At 40.1% G+C, this 21,891-nt stretch overlaps 1 long non-coding RNA gene across 3 annotated transcripts in view; it reads right to left on the bottom strand.

The window, feature by feature from the left end:
* The window catches only part of LOC117797273, a 238,291-nt gene extending 222,246 nt beyond the window's left edge, over positions 1-16,045 (bottom strand). For 2 of the 3 annotated variants that reach the window (XR_004622219.1, XR_004622221.1), the window contains exons 1-2: positions 15,991-16,045; positions 8,962-9,011 (exon numbers count right to left, since the gene is read on the bottom strand). This is a non-coding gene — a long non-coding RNA (uncharacterized LOC117797273). The remainder of the gene's footprint in view (positions 1-8,961; positions 9,012-15,990) is intronic. The other variant, XR_004622220.1, reaches the window with a different exon arrangement.
* Positions 16,046-21,891: the final 5,846 nt, after the last annotated feature.

The raw sequence follows: 21,891 nt of genomic DNA on the forward strand, positions 1-21,891 counted from the left end.
CTATGGACTCTGAGAAACAAACTGAGGTCATCCGAGGGGAAGGGGTTGGGAAAATGGGATAGACTGGTGATGGGTAGTAAGGAGGGCACATATTGCATGGTGCACTGGGTGTTATACGCAACTAATGAATCATCTATCTTTACATCAGAAAAAAAAGAAGAGTCAGACACTTAAAAAAAAACTTCAGAAGTTTGTTTTCTAGGTTTTACATCAGACTCGTAAGCAATCCATTGCTTGTTTATGATCATTAACTCATACGCTCAGTGCCATTCACCATCTCATCTCACGTTCCTTAGAGAGCTTGAAATCACCTATCATAATAAATCAACAAATATACTGAAATCATGAAGGATTGCACGCAGCACTTCTGCATTTCCAATGTCCCACACTTGCTTGTTTGTTTTTAACAGCCCATCAAACTGAAAATAGTTAAAAACCTTGTTCATCATTTAGCCCCTGTGCTACAATAAATTTCTCTTCCTGACTCCCCTATTTCTGCCACCATTCTTCTAGTCATCCAGGCTAAAAAAGCTGTGCATATATTTTAACTCCTTCTCTTCAGATAGCATGTCATTAAATATCATCTTTTGTGTAGCAAACCTCAGTATGGTTACTTCAGCTTTATTTTATTACCTCCACAAACTTACTGAAGTCCCGCCTTACCTCTCATTTTGTTTTTTATGAGAAAATCTAAAACAGAACAACAACTTACAGGCTGGCCCACCATCCATCTTTCCTGTCAGGTAATATCCTCTAGGATCACACCAACTGTGTGTATCATTGTCCTGCCCACAAACTCCAACAGCTTCCTTTTACCGTCTAAAAAGCCCACAACATCAACACTTGGTCCTGGTAGAGGGAGAGGGTAGGGTTCTTGTGGATATCACTACAGTAAATTCTAAGATCTAAGGGAGACTCAAGGTGGGAAAGTGTTATTTGTCAGCTATCCAACAGGAATGCAAGGAAAACCAGGGAAGACACAACTCACAACTATCAACTTTTCTGTGGATGTTGGTCTTTTTTAGACTTCCTATTATGAAAACTTCTTCCTATTTAGGAGGCAACTTTTCACAATGTAAGCCCCTGAGGAGACTGAGCATCTCCCTACCATGCCAGCCTAAAATGGTTATTTTCTTCTTCCTACATGTGCAAGCTAAAATGAGGGCAAGTAACTCAGGTTCAGCCAATTAGATGTAACCACCTTGAGATGTGATTCATGAAAAATGTCATAAGGAAGGAGCTTCAATCTGTGGCAGCAACAGCAATATTTATTTGCATACAGTGACAAGATCTGTACATTGTACAGATGGTCACTATAGGGGTGGCCTTTGTCCATGTGGTATTGTGGCCAGATGGGTTTTTTCAAAATACAGTTTTCAAACTTTTTTTTTTTAACAACTTTAGGGAGCTATGCAAAAATGCTTCTATTGAAGTATTTTCTGCCTGAGTTAAGTAGGTCAGTATCTATAAATTGAACGAAGGACCATATCCGTACTGAAGGTAGAATTTCCTCAGGGAAATGTGGGGTCTATGACTTGGTAAACTAAGCTGTGTACATCAGAAGGTAGAAAATTCTATTGGTAGTCAACAGAAGGCATCTAGCTGCAGAAGGGAAATAGCTAATTAAATAATCTCCTATACTCACTCGAAGATGAATTAAGCAGAATGTCTTTGGAGTCTGTGAACCCCCTACCATAAGAAAGTATGAACAGTAGGAAGGGCATGTGAATTTCATGGACATGGAATGCACTGACTCCTTTTAACAATGAGTTATAGTGTCTTTCTGTGACTATGCTAACAGAATTTATTTCTTTTCTAGCCAGAGTAGGCAAAACCAAAGTTAGAGTTTGATCCTGCACATCATGAGATTACAACATCTGTTGAATCATGACCTCTCCATATCTCTTATGTAAAATTTAGAGGATTTATCAGAAAGAAGTGAGACCACAAGCACTGCAATGAAGATACACATGAAAATCCAAAGAGCCCAAGATTAACCAAAAATCCCAAACCCCACTGGACTCCCCTTATCAGACTTGTAATATTCTCATATCTATGAGGCACAATATCAATTATTTTTGTTTGAGAAATTTAAGTTTCCTCATGACCATCTGTAGCCTACAGACTTCTATATCTAGAATCATATTCCATCATGTTCCTAGGCGGCCAATTGCAAAATCAAAACTTGGAAGAGATGGCTACGTGCATGAACTGCAGGGCTTTGCTAATTTCCATCAGCAAAAATCTAGAGGGTAAATATGAGAATGGATTACAAAGGTGTATGGAAATAACTTTAGAATGGGATGAACTTTTTAGGGTGCATTTACTAGTGATTCTGCATTGGAGGTCCTCATTTATAGATCTAGGAATAATTAACATTGCTTGATGTTTTATGGAAACCTGGACTGAGAAGTGTTGTACACTAAACAGGGTTGATAGTATATGGTATAATATGAAATTAAAAAAACCGAAGATTTCTGGAGCATTTTAATTTTATAAATATAAGTTAAAAAAATGTGGAGTCTGGGTAGTCAAAAGGTAGACCTAATGGGCATTTGTCATTATTTTTATTTTTGTCCTGCATCTGAACCTTTATATTTTTGAGGAATGCTCCATTTTCTAAATTTTAGTGACAGGTAGACCCCAATTTCTCATGGCAGATTTGAGGATGAGGGCCATACTTTATGGTTAACCATATGGTGTTTTGGAGAACTTGACATTGTGGAGTGAATAGTACAAGAAAAAAATGGACAGGGTGATTAGACTCAAGGCGGAGGGTTGAACAGCAGCTGCATCTAATGGCAGTAGCAACGTCTACTCATCTACAGAGAGGCCTGTGTATGTTTCCTGGACAAGGAGTAGTGGCAGCATTCTGGTATGTTCTAACTCTTTTGGTTCCTTCCTTCTCACAAGCCTTATTCTTCACAAGATTTTGTTGTTGTTAATCTGCGAGAGTTCTCAAATCTCTCCAATAAATTGTTTAAGAAAAACTGATTAGTCCAAAGTTCAAGTATAGATTTTGCATATTCATTGTAGTCTATTTCAAGTGTTGGAAGTGCCTTTAAAGAACTCATTCTTGGGAATGGAGCTTGGATACCATCTTCTAAGTGAAAAGAAGGGATGGGAGGTGTGTTAGAGTCAGGGTCTTTCCAGACCTTATCTCAAAAAAGGCAGAGGAAGCCAGAAAATAAGGACAGTGCCCTCAATATGGGCTGGCATTAACAAAAAAGTTGTCTTACATTTTTCCTTTCCTTTGCTTCCCCACAGTTTGATTAGGTTCTTACACAGGGAACTTTGAGACTTCAAAGCAAGGCAAGTCATAGAGGTAACCTGCCTGTTTCAGAAGAATAATTCGAAGTTTGAGGACAGCAAGACATGTGTGATGTGGAGGCTAATTTTAAAGTGAGACTCAGAAATGGTATTCTTAAAAATTACTGGTCTCAGGATATGCTACGCAGTGTTACTCCTTGTTTCTAGCAAAGATTATGAAAATATTAAATGGTTGGTATTCATTTTGAAGAACTGGAATGAGGTCTGATATGGGGCAGTCTATAATCTGATATACATTCTTCTCTATTAGTTTTTTTTTTTTTTAACCCATGACCTACTCTCCAAACAAGACTTTTTATGACTCCTTAATTTTCCTGTATACATTCTAGATGCTGGCTTGTATTTATTTTTTAAATACTGTTCTTTGTTTAGAAAGTACTCTCTTGTGGCTTTGTCTACCAAAATCCTTTGTATTCGTCAAAGCTAAGTTCAATGGTAAATTCTTCCATGAAGTGTTAGCTAGTCTGCCAAACTGGAATTTCTTCTACTACCAAATTCTCTCAGTATCTTGTACTAGGATGAATACTGTGGCCCTGCTTAAGTGGCTGGCTAAAGTCTAATGATAAGTAGCAAAAATCAATCAAGGCAAGGAAAGTTTTGAGGTATGGATTAACACAGGATCACTGTTAGCTGGATCACTGCACACAAACCAGAGAAAAAAGGCTAAAGCCACGGTGTGTGCAAAGCACCCCATGAGCACCGTCCCAAACCTGGAGTGCAACTTCTTTCTTTCTTCATCTCACTAGGAAATGGAAACTCCTGCTATTTTCCTCAGCCTGATTCTCTAGTTGAAGAGTAGGACAGGGCTGCACACACATACTATTGCTTTCACCTGGGTAAAGCAGGATAAAGAGATTGCAAATACAGCTCTCTTGTGCTGTATTTATCATCACATATTTATCACCTAAGTTATAAAGGCAAACAAAACTATCTTTCGAGTTTCTGACAAAGCACAATGTTATGTACGTAGGCGAAGCTCAATAAAACCTTTTTGAATAGATAAATGAACAATTATCACTATAAAATATGTAGATATAGCCGTAAAAGTATAGAGGTGAGTGTATTAATGTCTATTTCATTCCCCCATATTTCCTCTGTAGTATATAATACAGTAATCTACAGAAATTATTTATCGTGCTCTACTTAGATTTCACACTTAGAAAATATCACTTCAGTTCATCTTACCCATGTTATTCCTATCTCTTAGAGGTCAATATTTGATACACTTTTGTGTTTAAATTTTAGTAGCAGAGTTAAACTTTTCTGAAGTATACACACTCTTCATCACATCAACCCTGAGATCAATGGCATTTGAGTAGCTTCCAACGTATTCCTGCAAATTACTAGGGACTGATAATTACCACACATTTCACACCTTGAGGTAATAAAATCCCAAACAATAAAATCAGATACTGTGGAAAATGTAGTTAACGCTTCACGGAAAAAAAGTCTTAATGTCTTAAATCAAAACTGCATCTTCATCTTCTTTATGCTTGTGCTTGGGGAAAATAAACAGGCCAATGAATTGCTATAGTCCCAAACTGCATACATTTAAAAGAGTAACACATAATCATCTGATCAATTTTGTTTTAGGCAATTATTTTGAAATGGTCATCATGAAATATAAAGAGCAACTGACTTTTTAAATCAAGTCTATATCACAGATGTCAGAAAATTTAGAGAAAATGCCACCTAACTATATTATCAATCTATGAAAATTAAAGAAACTTAAAAATGAGAACTTTCATTTGGCATTATGACTATAACCAAAATAGTAATTTAACTTTAAATTTAATCTGACAGAAAATATTCCAAAATCCTGTTTTCAAAAGAGGTTTAATAATAATACAAGTCAGTGACATATGCCAGAATTATTCCATTTCTATTTTGGCAGTTATTATACCTAATCTTTTGGAGTTTTACTGTAGATTATATTTCAAACAATCTATCTCAAAATACTGTTGATTATAAAAATCATATCTAACCAAATGCAATTTTCTAATTTATATACTCAACTGTACTTGAGTATATTTAACTGCAAAGACTTAAAATGGCATTCCCTATGTGCTAGGTAGTGTGCTAGGTAATTAAAAAGATCAATGTCATTTCATTTAATCCTTTCAGTAAAACTGTAAATGAAAAAACTTCAATTTCAAAGCAGTTTAATAACTTGCCCAAAGTCAAACAACTTGTAACATCATTTAAAATTATATCCTCTGATTAAAGTCACAGTTTTTAAAGATACTTTATTATATTTTATATGTGCATTATTATATATAAAACACACACCGAGAACAATTTCATTTATCCAGCAACAAGGAAATTTCCTATGAAAAAGTTTTCTAGAAGTTTACACCTTTATATATGAAAGATGTTAGTTTTACAACTTTTATGGAAAAATTCTTTTAAAGATTTTGACAGAGAGAGAGCGAGCGAGCACGTGCACAAGCAGGGGGAGGAGAGGGAGAAGCAGGCTCCCCACTGAGCAGGGAGCCTGATGAGGGGCTCAATCCCAGGACCCTGGGATCATGACCTGAGCTGAAGGCAGACAGTTAACTGACTGAGCAACTCAGGTGTACCACTTTCGTGAAAAATTTTTAAGAAGTACATTGATTAACATCTTTATTGGATGGTGAGTGAAATATGTGTAATGTTTTTTGATGCTTCAAGTCACCAACATGACCATCAGTTTCTGTAGAAGCAGTAACACAGTCATGTATTAAGTGATATGAAGAGCTATTTATCCTCTCGTGGAACTTGGATTTTGCTTGTTTGGGGTACTTTATGTTTTTTTTTTTTACTTTAATTATTGGATAGCTCAATTAGTTTCTTTTGGTCACGAATTTGCGTATTTGTTGGGATGCTTCAGTTTTGTATGTCCAAACAGTCCCTTGGAATTTGCAATATGCAAAAATACAATTTCACCTAGCATTTTTAAATTGCATCTGAAGTATAAATTAACTAGCTCTGTGAAAGGGGCCAAACATCTCTTAAAACTTCTCTATTTCAAGGTACACTCTTCAGTGCAAGACCATTTTTATAGCCACTCTACCTGCACAATTATTCAGTCGCAAATATTTCATGAGCAATTACTATGTGCCAGATATAGTCCTAGGTGCTAGAGAATCAGTAGAGAATAAAACAAGTAATGGTCTAGACACTTAAAAGCTCACATTTGAAGGGTGCCTGGGTAACACAGTTGGTTAAGCCTCCGACTCTTGGTTTTGGCCAGGTCATGATCTCAGGGTTGTGGGATCAAGCCCTGAGTTGGGCTCCATGTTCTGTGCAGAGTCTGCTTGAGATTCTCTCTTCCTCTCTCATTCTCTTTCTCTTTAAAATAAGTAAATAAATCTTAAAAAAAAAAAAAAAGCTCACATTCTACTGGGAGAAACAGGCAAAGGAAAACATACTTTCAATTTTATAAAAAATAAAACATATAATGTTTAATGATGATAAATACTATGGAGAAAATTTACATAAGAACAAGAATAGAAACCACTGGGGGCAGGGGGGGTTGGTGTAACTTTAGATTCAGTATTCAGAAAAGGCCAGAATAAATGGGGGGATATGTGAAAAAAAGAGCTGGACAAAGGGATTCAGGAAGAAACATGTTTGGCCTCAGATCCATTGCTCAGTCTTCCCTTGATCCCTTGATCCCTTGATCCCTGTATTCAGGGATTCTGATCTAGGCCAGCAGTGTCTAGATGGTTTGGCTGATGGGAGAACTAAAGAGTAGGAGGAAGAAAGAAAAGAGGGTGTTTCCTGCCCCCCACCAACCAACCTCTTTTGGTCAGTATGTCCAGCACTGCCTTGCTTCTGTGACTCTAACTCCTACTGGCTGGTCTAACCATATTTAGAATTTTTCTGGTCCACTCTAGGACTTAAGTTCTGATAACACTGCCTCTTTCCTGGGTCTGCTTTTGCCCAAGGCTGGATGGTTTCCTCCTGTTGCTACTTATGGGTTCTTAGCATTTCTAACATTTGTAAAACCAATCCCGTGTGTTAAATCTCCTACTTCAAAATATTTAAATGCTTGTTTTCAATACTCTAGAAAGTTTATGAATCAATATTTGGACCCTGATACTATACTACAGAATGTTAGAGAACAAGACTCACGGTCACCTAGGTGAAGATGATCCTGAATCATGGAACAAGTCCAGAGATGGTAAGAAATGGGTCAGAGAAAAGAAGGGATCGGGGGTGAAGCCTATGTTCCATTAGCCATCTTTCTGATTTTGGCTTTTACTCTAAAGAGAGGGAAAGTTATCGGAGTCTTTTTAACTAGGGGGTAAGATGATCTCATTTGTTTTAAAATAACCATTCTTTCCTGAAGGGGACAATAGCAGAAATGGGGAGACAGATTCAAAAGGTGGCGAAATATTTTGGTGAAAAATAATTGTGGCAAGAAAATAACTGACAGTTTCAAGGAGAAATCAGGTCATAAGCAGATGTTGATGGTCAAGCCAACAGGATTTGAAGATGAATTGCACATGTTACACAAGAAAAGGATATGTTGAGTTTCAAAAGTATTTTCGAAATCTCAGTGGAGATGTTGGGTATATGAAAATGAGTTGTAGGAGTATGAACTCAAGTGAAAAAGTCTGACCTACAGACATAAATTTGGAAATAGTATTTTATATTTCAGCCATGAGTCTGAAGGACATCACCGATGATATTCCTTGCTTATTTGTAGTGTTTTGGAGTAGCTGAGTCTATCAATAAAGATTATAATATCTATAGATTGACAATATAGAAAAACTATAGATTTCTTTTAAATTGTAGGTTCTTATATTTTAAATATTCTTGCTAAAGTATTCACAATGAGGAATCATTCCAAGTATTCCTGAGCTGGTCTTTTATTGCATTACTTAAGTCTCTATTACAAATCCAGCTCATATTAAGCTGGAACTTTGTAAGATACTTTTATCTAACAGGATTCTGGGACAGTACTATCAGGGCTTTAACATTGTCAGGACTCATCTGAGTCTCCTGCCTCAAAGTCTCTCCATGTATGTCTACTGCATGTTGCATTTTTCCTTCTCCCTGAAGATCAACTTTCTCCACATGGCAGAGAGTATATTCACTAAGAGCTCTGCATCTTAACACCTTATGGCTTTCAGATTCAGAAAAAACACTGTTCTCAGAAAAATAAGAGGGAAAGTGCCAGGGGAAAAAAAAAAAAAGTGTATGTCCACTACAGTTTTCAAAGCCAGTTTAACAGTCTCTTAAGAAAATGTGTTTTTCATTCTTTTCATTCATTGCCTACATATATATTCAACATGAAGTTATTAGTATTTTTCCTTCAAAAACATGTAAGGATAAAAATAATAGCAGCATTAGAAATCATTCTCATTTTATACAATTTTTTATAATTTCTTGCACTTTATCCAAGATCTCATAAAGTGAGTTAAGACTGATGTAACAATTTACCTGCAGTGTATTTGATCAGTATACAACAATAAAGGTTAGCATTGGTGACATTTAAAAGACATGATATCAGTTAGAAAACTACATAAGAAAAGATTATTTAGTTTAAATCCAACACTTCATGCCACATTTTAGGATTACTTAGATAACAACAGTAAAAAAAAAAAAAAATGACCTTGAAGCTATGAAGCGTGCTGAACTTACCAGAGTATGATGTAATGATAAATTATTCAACACTGCACGTGAGGATGGATCTACAAAACAGAAAAGAGATATATTTCTCTCATTTATTTATTCAACAGACATTTATTGAGTTGTCTCTTATTTTCAAGGGATAGCAGCAATCTGGTTCTAAAGAAAGAAAAAATAAACTGAAAAGTTAGATTTGTGTGACTGCAAATATTATAAAGAAAAGAAGCATTTTGAGTTTATTAATTAGGAGTCCAACCAATGTATCCAATCAGTTTCCAGATTTACTTCCACCACTGCTACCACACAGTCTAACTCCCATCATCTCTGCCAATGAACAATGCAGAGAACAGATACAGCCTTGATTCTATTCTTGCTACACTGACTAACCTCTACACAAAATTCAGAACCATCCTTATAAAATAGGAAAGAGAGTCACTCTGTTTGTGTCAAATCTTTGATGATATTTTATTTCATAAAACCTTTGATTTTTTCGCTTGTCTTCAAGGACCAGAGAAATAAATGCATATGGATCATGTTTAAGATGAAACAAATTGTCAGTAAGCTTTTATTTTCATTATCAATGGCAGAATAAACATAAATGAATAGAATTTACTTTCTGTGTGCTTTGCTTTTGGGGAAGAAAGCAGAAGATATGAGAGTATGATTTCAGCGTATGTCTAAAGATCAGTGCATACTCAATCAAAATTCTCACACCTCTTAACACAGCGTTCTCTGCAATAATTTATCTTCTAGTGATGGCTCTTTGCACTGTATTTGAAGATCCTTTGATATGTTACTGTATTATTCTATATGGATCCAATCACAACAGAACTTTCTCTTGAAACTAAGAAGAAATCTTCTTTTATTTTGCAATGAAAATAAGTAAAATTTTGAACATTTATACACAGGGTCTTGTATTGACCTGACAGTAATATTCGGAGAATTGATTGATTTTGCTGATTTATTTTCCTAGCTCTCAGCCAAATGTTAAAACAGAACCCAACAAATAGCATTAATGTAATATTAAAAGACAATAAAAACAGTATCCAAATCATTAGTCTAATTAGTCAAAATTTTTCTGCTATTGCTGAAGGGAAAATATCTTCAAATACTTAAAGTTGTCTAAGCTTGTTAACAAGCATAGCTTAGGACCAAGTATCTATGTATGCAGATTATCAGTTTTATTGGTTCTGGATATGGATTTATTTCAGGTAAGTTTAATTAAGATGTGGACAAGAATCTTACAAAAGTTGACACCATCAAGGGAATGATTAATTTTACAGAATGGAAAGAGATATTTACTACTCCTCATATACCTGTTGGATATCTACCAACAAGGTTGAAAATGTCTTATTACTCAACATGTACCTATTTTTTTTTATTTTTTTTAATGATTTTTTATTATATTATGTTAGTCACCANTTCCAATCCATGAGCATGGAATATTTTTCCATCTTTTTATGTCTTCCTCAATATCTTTCAAAAGTGATCTATAGTTTCTAGGATATAGGTCCTTTACGTCTCTGGTTAAGTTAATTCCAAGGTAACGTATGGTTTTTGGTGTTATTGTAAATGGGATGGATTCCCTAATTTCTCTTTCTTCAGTCTCGTTATTCGTGTATAGAAATGCAACTGATTTCTGGGCATTGATTTTGTATCCTGCCACCTTACTGAATTGTTCTATAACTTCTAATAGTTTGGGAGTGGATTCCTTTGGGTTTTCCATATAGAGTATCATGTCATCTGCAAAGAGAGACAGTTTGACTTCTTCTTTGCCGATTTGGATACCTTTGATCCCTTTTTGTCTTCTGATTGCTGTTGCAAGGACTTCTAGTACTATGTTGAATAATAGTGGCGAGAGTGGGCATCCTTGTCGTGTTCCTGATCTTAAGGGAAAGGCTTCCAGCTTTTCCCCATTGAGAATAATGCTTGCAGTAGGCTTTTCATAGATGGCTTTTATGAGATTGAGAAATGTACCCTCTATTCCTACACTCTGAAGGGTTTTAATCAGGAAAGGATGCTGTATTTTGTCAAATGCTTTTTCTGCATCAATTGAGAGGATCATATGGTTCTTGAGTCTTTTCTTGTTGATATGATGTATCACATTGATTGATTTGCGAGTGTTGAACCATGCTTGCATCCCAGGTATGAATCCCACTTGGTCATGATGGATAATCCTTTTAATGTACTGTTGGATTCTATTAGCAAGGATCTTGTTGAGGATTTTGGCATCCATATTCATTAGAGAAATCGGTCTGTAATTCTCCTTTTTGAGGGGGTCTTTGCCTGGTTTGGGGATCAAGGTAATATTAGCCTCATAGAATGAGTTTGGTAGCTTTCCTTCTGTTTCTATTTTTTGAAATAGCTTTAGGAGAATAGGTATTATTTCTTCTTTGAATGTTTGGTAGAATTCCCCAGGAAAACCGTCTGGGCCTGGAGTTTTATTATTTGGAAGGTTGTTTATCACAGACTCAATCTCCTCATAATTAATTGGCCTGTTTAAAAAATCTATTTCTTCCTGCTTCAGTCTTGGCAGTTTATAGGTTTCCAGGAAGGCCTCCATCTCTTCCAGATTGCTGAGTTTTTCAGCATATAGCTGTTGATAAAAATTTCTAATAATCCTTCCAATTTCAATATTATTGGTCNGGAGAATAGGTATTATTTCTTCTTTGAATGTTTGGTAGAATTCCCCAGGAAAACCGTCTGGGCCTGGAGTTTTATTATTTGGAAGGTTGTTTATCACTGACTCAATTTCTTCATAGTTAATTGGCCTATTTAAGAAATCTATTTCTTCCTGTTTCAGTCTTGGTAGTTTATAGGTTTCCAGGAAGGCCTCCATCTCTTCCAGATTGTTTAGTTTTTTGGCATATAGCTGTTGATAAAAGTTTCTAATAATCCTTGCAATTTCAATGGTGCTGGTCGTGACCTCTCCTTTTTCATTCATAATTTTATTAATGTCGGTCCTTTCTCTTTTCTTTTGGATAAGTCTTGCCAGTGGTCTATCAATTTTATGGTTTATCTCAAAGAACCAGCTTCTAGTCCTGTTGATCTGCTCTACTGTGGTTCTGGTCTCTAATTCATTGATTTCTGCTCTAATCTTGGTCAACTCCTTCCTTGTCAGTGGGTTAGGCCTGTCCCTCTGTTGCTGTTCCAGTTTCTTGAGGTGAGAATATAGAAACTGCATTTTAGATTTTTCTATTCTTTTGAGTGAGGTTTGGATGGCTATGTATTTCCCCCTTAAGACTGCCTTTGCAGTATCCCATAGGCTTTGGAGTGTTGTGTTTTCATTCTTGTTGGTCTCCATAAATTGTTTAAATTGTTTTTTGATTTCCTGGTTTATCGAGTCATTCTTGAGCAGGATGGTTCTTAGCCTCCAAGTGTTTGAGTTTCTTCCAGGTTTTTCCTTGTGGTTGAGTTCCAATTTCAGAGCGTTGTGGTCTGAGAATATGCAGGGGATAATTTCAATCTTTTGGTATTGGCTGAGACCTGTTTTGTGTCCCAGAGCATGATCTATTCTTGAGAATGTTCCATGGGCATTAGAATAGAATGAGTATTCTTTGGTTCTGGGGTGTAGTGTTCTATATATTAGTATGAGGTCCAACTCATCGAGTATGGCATTCAAAGCCCTTGTTTCTTTGTCGGGTTTTTGCATGGGTGTTCTGTCTATTTCTGATAATGGAGTGTTGTGGTCCCCTACTATTAACATATTTTTATCTATATGTCTCTTTATGCTGGTTAAGAGTTGGCTTGTGTATCTTGCCGCTCCCCTGCGGGGGCATATATATTTATAATTGTCATATCCACTTGTTGGATACGNTCCTTGGAGATTCGGGGCCTTTTCTGTTTCCATACAAATTTAAGGACTATTTGTTCCAGTTCTTTGAAAAATTTCCTGGGTATTTTGATCGGGATAGCATTGAAAGTGTAGATTGCTCTGGGTAGTATGGACATTTTANTCTCTCTCTATAGCCTCTAGTTTAAAATCCAATCTATCTGATATGAGAATTGCTACTCCAGCTTTCTTTTGAGGTCCATTTTTGTGGAAGATGGTACTCCATTCCCTTACTTTANATCTTGCTGCTCCCCTGTTGGGGGCATATATATTAATAATTGTCATATCCACTTGTTGAATACTTCCTTTAAGAATAATATAGTGCCCTTCTGTATCTCTCTCTATGGCCTCTAGTTTAAAATCCAGTCTATCTGATATGAGAATTGCTACTCCAGCTTTCTTTTGAGGTCCATTTGCGTGGAAGATGGTACTCCATCCCCTTACTCTAAGTCTGAATGCATCTTTGGGTTCAAAATGAGTCTCTTGTAGACAGCAAATGGATGGGTCATGTCTTTTTATCCAATCTGCAACCCTGTGGCGTTTTATGGGAGCATTCAAGCCGTTCACATTGAGACTGCATACTGAGAGATATGATTTTAATGATACCATGTCTCTTTAAAGTCTTTGTATCGGTTGTGACTTGCTGCTCTGTATCACTCTTGGGGCCTTTTTACCTTTATAGAGCCCCCCTTAATATCTCCTGTAGGGCTGGTTTCGTGGTTACGAAATTGGTTAATGATTGGCGATTTTGGAACGTCTTTATTTCTCCATCAATTCTGAATGACAGCTTTGCTGGATAAAGGATCCTTGGCTGCATGTTTTTCTCTGAAAGAGCTTTAAAAATGCCCCCCCAAGCCTTTCTCTCATTCCAGGTCTCTGTAGACAGGTCTGACGTAATCCTGATACCTTTGCCTTGGTACGTGAGAAATTTCTTTGCCCTGGCCGCTTTCAATACTGTATCCTTGGATCTAATATTTGCGAATTGCACTATGACATGCCGTGGCGTAGGTTTGTCCTGGTTGAGCTTGGATGGGGTCCTCTCTGCCTCTTGGACACGAATGCTTGTTTCCCTTGCTAGATTAGGGAAGTTTTCAGCTACAATTTGTTCAAATATCTCTTCTAGACCTCTGTTTTTCTCCACCCCCTCAGGGATGCCGATGATTCTGACATTGGATCATTTCATAGAGTCAGTAATCTGCCGTAATCTACATTCTTGANTGACATGCCGTGGCGTAGGTTTGTCCTGGTTGAGCTTGGATGGGGTCCTCTCTGCCTCTTGGACACGAATGCTTGTTTCCCTTGCTAGATTAGGGAAGTTTTCAGCTACAATTTGTTCAAATATCTCTTCTAGACCTCTGTTTTTCTCCACCCCTTCAGGGATGCCGATGATTCTGACATTGGATCGTTTCATAGAGTCAGTAATCTCCCGTAATCTACATTCGTGGGCGTGGATTTTTTTAAGACCAGCTTCTATTTTCGTTTTTTCTTCTACTAACCCATCCTCCAATTCGCTAACGCGTTCCTCTGCCTCGGTGACCCTGGCCTTCAGAGCCTCTAGTTTTGACTGCATTTGGCTCATAGAATTTTTAATCTGTCAGATTTTCGCTCTCATTTCTGCCCTTAGGGATTCTATATTCTCAGCAACGCTTTCTCTGATGCTTTTTTCAAGTTTACTCATCATCTTGACCATTGTTGCTCTGAATTCCATTTCTGATAATTGGGATACATCCATATGTATTAATTCTGTGGCCGAGGCCAATTCTGTGGCAGAGGCCACAGACTCATTATCTTTTCTTTGCTGGGGGGGACTTCTCCTTCTCGTCATTCTGATGAAGAGAGATTGCAGGGTTGTCCAGAGCCCAAGTGTTGACTGGGACCCAGGCCGTGCGCCCTTGTTTTATAGAGATCTTAGGGATGTGGGCTTCTTCCTTAAAGAGTTTATTTATTTATTTGAGAGAGAGAGAGAGAGAGAGAGACAGCAAGAAAGGGAACCCAAGCAGGGGAGTGGGAGAGGAAGAAGCAGGCTCCCAGCGGAGAAGCCCGAAGAGGGACTCCTTTCCGGAATGCTGTGATCACACCCTAATCCGAAGACAGGCACTTAGTGACTGCACCACTCAGGCGCCCTGGTTTGTGGGCTTCCNAGCGTTGTGATCACACCCTAATCCGAAGACAGGTGCTTGGTGACTGCGCCACTCAGGCGCTCCGGGTTGTGGGCTTCTTGATTTTTCAGCCTGCCTTCTGGGGGAGGGGCCTGCCTGCAGGTACTCAGAAAACCCTGTTTGGGTAGAGTCTCTGTGTCCCTTGCGAGGGGGGATGGGGATGGGCACCCTGTGAGCCGGTATTTCCGGGCTTTTGTTCTCTGGCAGCTTTCCCTGGCGGTCTGCTGTGCCTCTTCTGAGAGCCGGGGCAGTAGCGGCCGAAATTCAGCCTCTGTCACAGAACAGAGGGATTANTTTTCAGCCTGCCTTCTGGGGGAGGGGCCTGCCTGCAGGTACTCAGAAAACCCTGTTTGGGTAGAGTCTCTGTGTCCCTTGCGAGGGGGGATGGGGATGGGCACCCTGTGAGCCGGTATTTCCGGGCTTTTGTTCTCTGGCGGCTTTCCCTGGCGGTTTGCTATGCCTCTTCTGAGAGAGCAGCAGCGGCTGAAATTCAGCCTCTGTCTCAGAACAGAGGGATCGCGGATCGTTCTCCACTGATGTTCTGGCCACTTTAACTCTGTTTCTGTTGGTGCTGCTCAACCCTGCAGCATCCCAGGCTGTGCACCCCACACCCGGCATCCCAGCCCTCACTTCCAGGGCCGGCGCGTCTCTGTCCCTTGTGTTTCTGACACCGCCAGCCGCCAGCCTCCAGCCGCCCCGCACGCACTCCCGNGTTCCCACGCGCGCTCCCGAGCTCCCGAGCTCCCTGTTTCAGTATGGTTCGCCTGTGCTCTGGAGCGCCAGTTTTCAGTCTGGTCGCGCTTGCACTCCTGAGCTCTCGGTTTCACTCTAGTTCGAGTGTGCGGTCGGGAGCTCCTGTTTTCAGTTTGGACACGGGCGTTCCCACGCTCACTGTCTCAGTCCGCTCTCTTGCGGGTGCTGGTCTGAGAGTCCAGCCCGCTCCCCAGCACAAGGGGCTATTGCTTCCCGGTGCCTGAGCGCAGAGGCTCCTTCCCCCTTCCCTTTATCTTCCTATATCTGTGCTTGGATTCACAGCTCCCCGCTCCGTACCTCAATACTCAGCACTGGAGATGTTCATTTGTAGAGATCCAGATGTATCTTCCTGCTTCTCAGGCTGATTCCGTGGGTGTTCAGAATGGTCTGGTAGATATCCAGCTCGACTCGGACCAGCTGAGAAAGGGTCGCCTACTCCTCCTCCATCTTTTCTCCTCCTTGCAGAAAGTGGTTGCCTTTCTGTTCATAGAGTTTCTGCTACTTTCTTCTTCATTCTCCAGTTGTATTCATAGGTATTTGGAATGGTTTGGTAGCTCTCTCGCTGAATTCCTGGGACCAGATGAACTTTAGGTCTCCTGCTCCTCCGCCATCTTGGAACGCCCCAACATGTACCTATTTAAATAGAAATTAGTATTACTAAAAAGTTACCTTTTTATTTTTTTATTTTACTATGTACCACGTACACAGGAATATTTAGTTTGCTTACCTATCTTAATTATTGCAGCAACAGTGTTTAATATCTACATTTATAATTGTGGAAACTGAGGCTTACGGTGTTTATTTACTTTGCTCATGTGGGTGATAGGATTTGTAGTCAGGTGTTACATGGCTCTCAGGCTCATAATGTTTTATCACTTAATTATACTATCAGAATAGAATTTAAATGAATTTCCTTTATTTTCTTAATGAGAAATATTTTAAATAAAAGAATTTATTCTAAGCACTGTTTTGTATACTACTACTGGGGCATAATTTATATCATAAGGAGTTGATATTTGGAAAAACCAATATAACCAAATGAAGGACTATTTCTTCTTTGTATTTAAAGATTGGAGCCTTTTCATAAGAAGTTCAAGTAAAGGTGGACAGTATGACAGGGACAGGTTGACAACTGTGAAGGTATTATAAATTCAAGTGGATTTGATAGAACCAGAACAATTAAACGCTCCAGGGTAGAAGTGTGTGTTGTTAATTGTTAAACTGTACAACTGAACACTCAACGGAAGTGTGTGACAAACCAGACAAGTAATGTGAAAGTACAAAAATGGAATTAGCTGATGAAAGTCATCAGTATAACCCAAGCAGTTACACTTGTTGTTATTGGAGTGTCTAACAAGTTATTTACTGGGAGGAAGTGCCAAACTTGAAGTTGGAAATAAAGATACCTTTTTCTGAAGATTGTTTTGAAGGTAAAACTATCAAAGTGAACACACAAACTTTATGCCACCCGTAGCGTAAAGTTTCAGGGGTTATTTACAAGAACCCAGGAGGTGGTAGGAAATACTTATTACTGGATCATAAATTCCCTTTTCATTATTTTCAAATAAATTTTCCATTGGCCATCATTTCTCACAGTTAAGATTTTCAGATATCTGAGCGTCTGAGCAGATGGGGAAGTAGAGGACCCTGAGCTCACTTCAGCCCACGGACACACACAAGGAACAACGTCAGTGAAACACCCACGGACACACACAAGGAACAACGTCAGTGAAACACCCACGGACACACACAAGGAACAACGTCAGTGAAACACCCACGGACACACACAAGGAACAACGTCAGTGAAACACCCACGGACACACACAAGGAACAACGTCAGTGAAACACCCACGGACACACACAAGGAACAACGTCAGTGAAACACCCACGGACACACACAAGGAACAACGTCAGTGAAACACCCACGGACACACACAAGGAACAACGTCAGTGAAACACCCACGGACACACACAAGGAACAACGTCAGTGAAACACCCACGGACACACACAAGGAACAACGTCAGTGAAACACCCACGGACACACACAAGGAACAACGTCAGTGAAACACCCACGGACACACACAAGGAACAACGTCAGTGAAACACCCACGGACACACACAAGGAACAACGTCAGTGAAACACCCACGGACACACACAAGGAACAACGTCAGTGAAACACCCACGGACACACACAAGGAACAACGTCAGTGAAACACCCACGGACACACACAAGGAACAACGTCAGTGAAACACCCACGGACACACACAAGGAACAACGTCAGTGAAACACCCACGGACACACACAAGGAACAACGTCAGTGAAACACCCACGGACACACACAAGGAACAACGTCAGTGAAACACCCACGGACACACACAAGGAACAACGTCAGTGAAACACCCACGGACACACACAAGGAACAACGTCAGTGAAACACCCACGGACACACACAAGGAACAACGTCAGTGAAACACCCACGGACACACACAAGGAACAACGTCAGTGAAACACCCACGGACACACACAAGGAACAACGTCAGTGAAACACCCACGGACACACACAAGGAACAACGTCAGTGAAACACCCACGGACACACACAAGGAACAACGTCAGTGAAACACCCACGGACACACACAAGGAACAACGTCAGTGAAACACCCACGGACACACACAAGGAACAACGTCAGTGAAACACCCACGGACACACACAAGGAACAACGTCAGTGAAACACCCACGGACACACACAAGGAACAACGTCAGTGAAACACCCACGGACACACACAAGGAACAACGTCAGTGAAACACCCACGGACACACACAAGGAACAACGTCAGTGAAACACCCACGGACACACACAAGGAACAACGTCAGTGAAACACCCACGGACACACACAAGGAACAACGTCAGTGAAACACCCACGGACACACACAAGGAACAACGTCAGTGAAACACCCACGGACACACACAAGGAACAACGTCAGTGAAACACCCACGGACACACACAAGGAACAACGTCAGTGAAACACCCACGGACACACACAAGGAACAACGTCAGTGAAACACCCACGGACACACACAAGGAACAACGTCAGTGAAACACCCACGGACACACACAAGGAACAACGTCAGTGAAACACCCACGGACACACACAAGGAACAACGTCAGTGAAACACCCACGGACACACACAAGGAACAACGTCAGTGAAACACCCACGGACACACACAAGGAACAACGTCAGTGAAACACCCACGGACACACACAAGGAACAACGTCAGTGAAACACCCACGGACACACACAAGGAACAACGTCAGTGAAACACCCACGGACACACACAAGGAACAACGTCAGTGAAACACCCACGGACACACACAAGGAACAACGTCAGTGAAACACCCACGGACACACACAAGGAACAACGTCAGTGAAACACCCACGGACACACACAAGGAACAACGTCAGTGAAACACCCACGGACACACACAAGGAACAACGTCAGTGAAACACCCACGGACACACACAAGGAACAACGTCAGTGAAACACCCACGGACACACACAAGGAACAACGTCAGTGAAACACCCACGGACACACACAAGGAACAACGTCAGTGAAACACCCACGGACACACACAAGGAACAACGTCAGTGAAACACCCACGGACACACACAAGGAACAAACGTCAGTGAAACACCCACGGACACACACAAGGAACAACGTCAGTGAAACACCCACGGACACACACAAGGAACAACGTCAGTGAAACACACTCTGAAGGTGACCGGAAGACTAGCAGAACGGACCTTCCACAGTTCATTGTAGAGACGAGACCATGTCTAAAAGGGTAGCAGACAGAGTTTTGAACCAAACCCCCTGCAACAGTCCCCACAAATGGGAGGGAACACCATAAGCAAAAGCAGAGAGAAGTGAGAGGATCACCGCATCAGGTACCCTGTGCAGGGAGCTGCACTGAGAAGACAAGTCCCCGTGATGTTTGGCTTTGAAAATTAGTGGGGCTTAACTCCATGAGTTTTTACTTTCAGAAGGGTTAGTTCCAGGAGAGCCTGAGGGCAGTAGGAAACTAAACCAGCATAACAAATAATGAGCCAGCATAACAAATAATCCAGTAGAGATACGGCATAGAAGCAGCAGTTTGAAAAACTGATGAGGTATCAGAGATTTATTTACTAATCTCAGAACGTGTGTGGGAGGAGAAAGGATTTTTCTGACTTCTCCAAGAACAGAAGTACTGGTGGGTGCCATTCACCTGACCCCCACCCCAACCTAGATAGATGGACACTGGCAAGAACCCGCGAGAACACTTTCCACCTATCTTGCTACCACCATGTGTTCTGCTCCTCTGTTCTCCTGAAGATCTGCCCCCATTCAACCCACCCCACTCTGCAGGCATCCCTCCAAAGCAGTTCTTGCCCCCATCACACCCTGCAGATGACCCCAGGGGACTGGCACCGTTATGAAGTGACTTCTGCCCTGAGGAGAGGGAAAAATTACCACACACACCAGTACACCCATAGTCTCAGCAGCTGAACCAAATAGCTGGCAGCACAGAGAGAGTGCCACATCAATCAATACAACTGCAGCCCTGGCAGGCTGGACTGGGGACAAGCATCTAGGCAGACTGCCAGTCCTCCCCACCAACAAAAGGCTCTCAGGGGGCAGCACAAAGAGCACCCTGCACTTTGGTGTGACTGCAGCCCCAGAAAATAGGCCAAGGGCAGGCATCTGGTACGAATGCTGACAATATCCAACTAAAAGCCCTCTGTAGCCCCAAACTAACCCCTTAACAGCACCAGGACCAAACCCTGCCCAGTGCACCCACAGCAGGCAAAGTGGATGATTGCTGCCAACTGGACTAAAGGCAAACATGGTGTAACAACAGGACACATCAAACACACATAGGAGACACCCCTGAAGCTCCCGGTTCCAATGAACAGGGAACACTGAATTACAGGGCACTCACTACAGAACCTCTTCTTTAGAAGGCCACTACTTTGAAGGTCAGGAGACATAGATGACTTTCCTAACACATAGAAACAGATACAGAAAGTTAGACAAAATGAGGAAACAGAGGAGAATGTTCAAAATGAAAGAACAGGAAAAAAAAATCACAACAGAAGAGTTAACAAAACAGAAGTAAGCAATATACCTGATAAAGAATTCAAATTAGTGGTCATAAAGACACTAGGGACTTGAGAAAAGAGTGGAGGATTTCAGTGAGATCTTCAACAAAAGGAAATATCAAAAAGAACTCATTAGAAATGAAGAACTCAGTAACTGACATAAAAATACATGAAAAGGAATAAATAGTAGAATAGAGGACAAAAAGAAAAAAAATAATAAATGAAATTAGGTCAAGGGAACTCAACAACAACATTAAGCACAAAAACATTTGTATTATAGGGATCCAGAAGGAGAAGAGCAAGAAAAAGGGGCAGAAAATTTATCTGAATACATAATAGCTGAAAATGTCCCTCATCTGAGAAGGAAACAGAAATTCAGATCCAGGATGCACAGTGAACTCCCAACAAAAATCAATCCAAGATTGTCTAACCAAGACGCATAATTAAACTGGCCAAAATTAGTAATAAAAAGGGAGTTTTAAAAGCAGCAAGCGAAAACAGTTACATACAAGGAAAATCACATAAAGGCATCAGTTGATTTTCAGCAGAAACTACAGGCCTAAAGGGAATGGCTTGATCTATTCAAGTGCTAAAAGGAAAAAACCCTCAGCCAAGAATACTCTTTTGACAATACTCTTCTGAGGTTGCAGTACTGCTCTTACCAGTTATGTGGCCTTTGACACAATATTTATCTTAAGTTCTGTGTCCTAAGTTTCTGTGTACTGTAGGGTTACTAGCGTATACCTTGGAGATTAAATTCAAGTGATACGCTGTCTAACGTGCCCAGCTTTTTAGAGTGTGACAGGTAAGAATCACCTCACTCATCCAGATCACTAAAACAAAACATCTGCAAATTAGTACTCCTGTAATGGAGATGCAGATTTAACAAATCACCCTTTCATATTTTATTTAGTTGCTACAATCTTCCTCAAAATTGCAGGAGCAACTTAAAAATTTCAATTAAATGGTATCTCTTTAAAAAAAGAATTTCAATTATTTTCTTGAAAGAGCAGTGAGTCTATAGCAAAATATCATAAAATTGTATCAGAGGA

Source organism: Ailuropoda melanoleuca, chromosome 20 (genome assembly GCF_002007445.2).
Source record: "Ailuropoda melanoleuca isolate Jingjing chromosome 20, ASM200744v2, whole genome shotgun sequence".
NCBI lineage: Eukaryota > Metazoa > Chordata > Mammalia > Carnivora > Ursidae > Ailuropoda > Ailuropoda melanoleuca.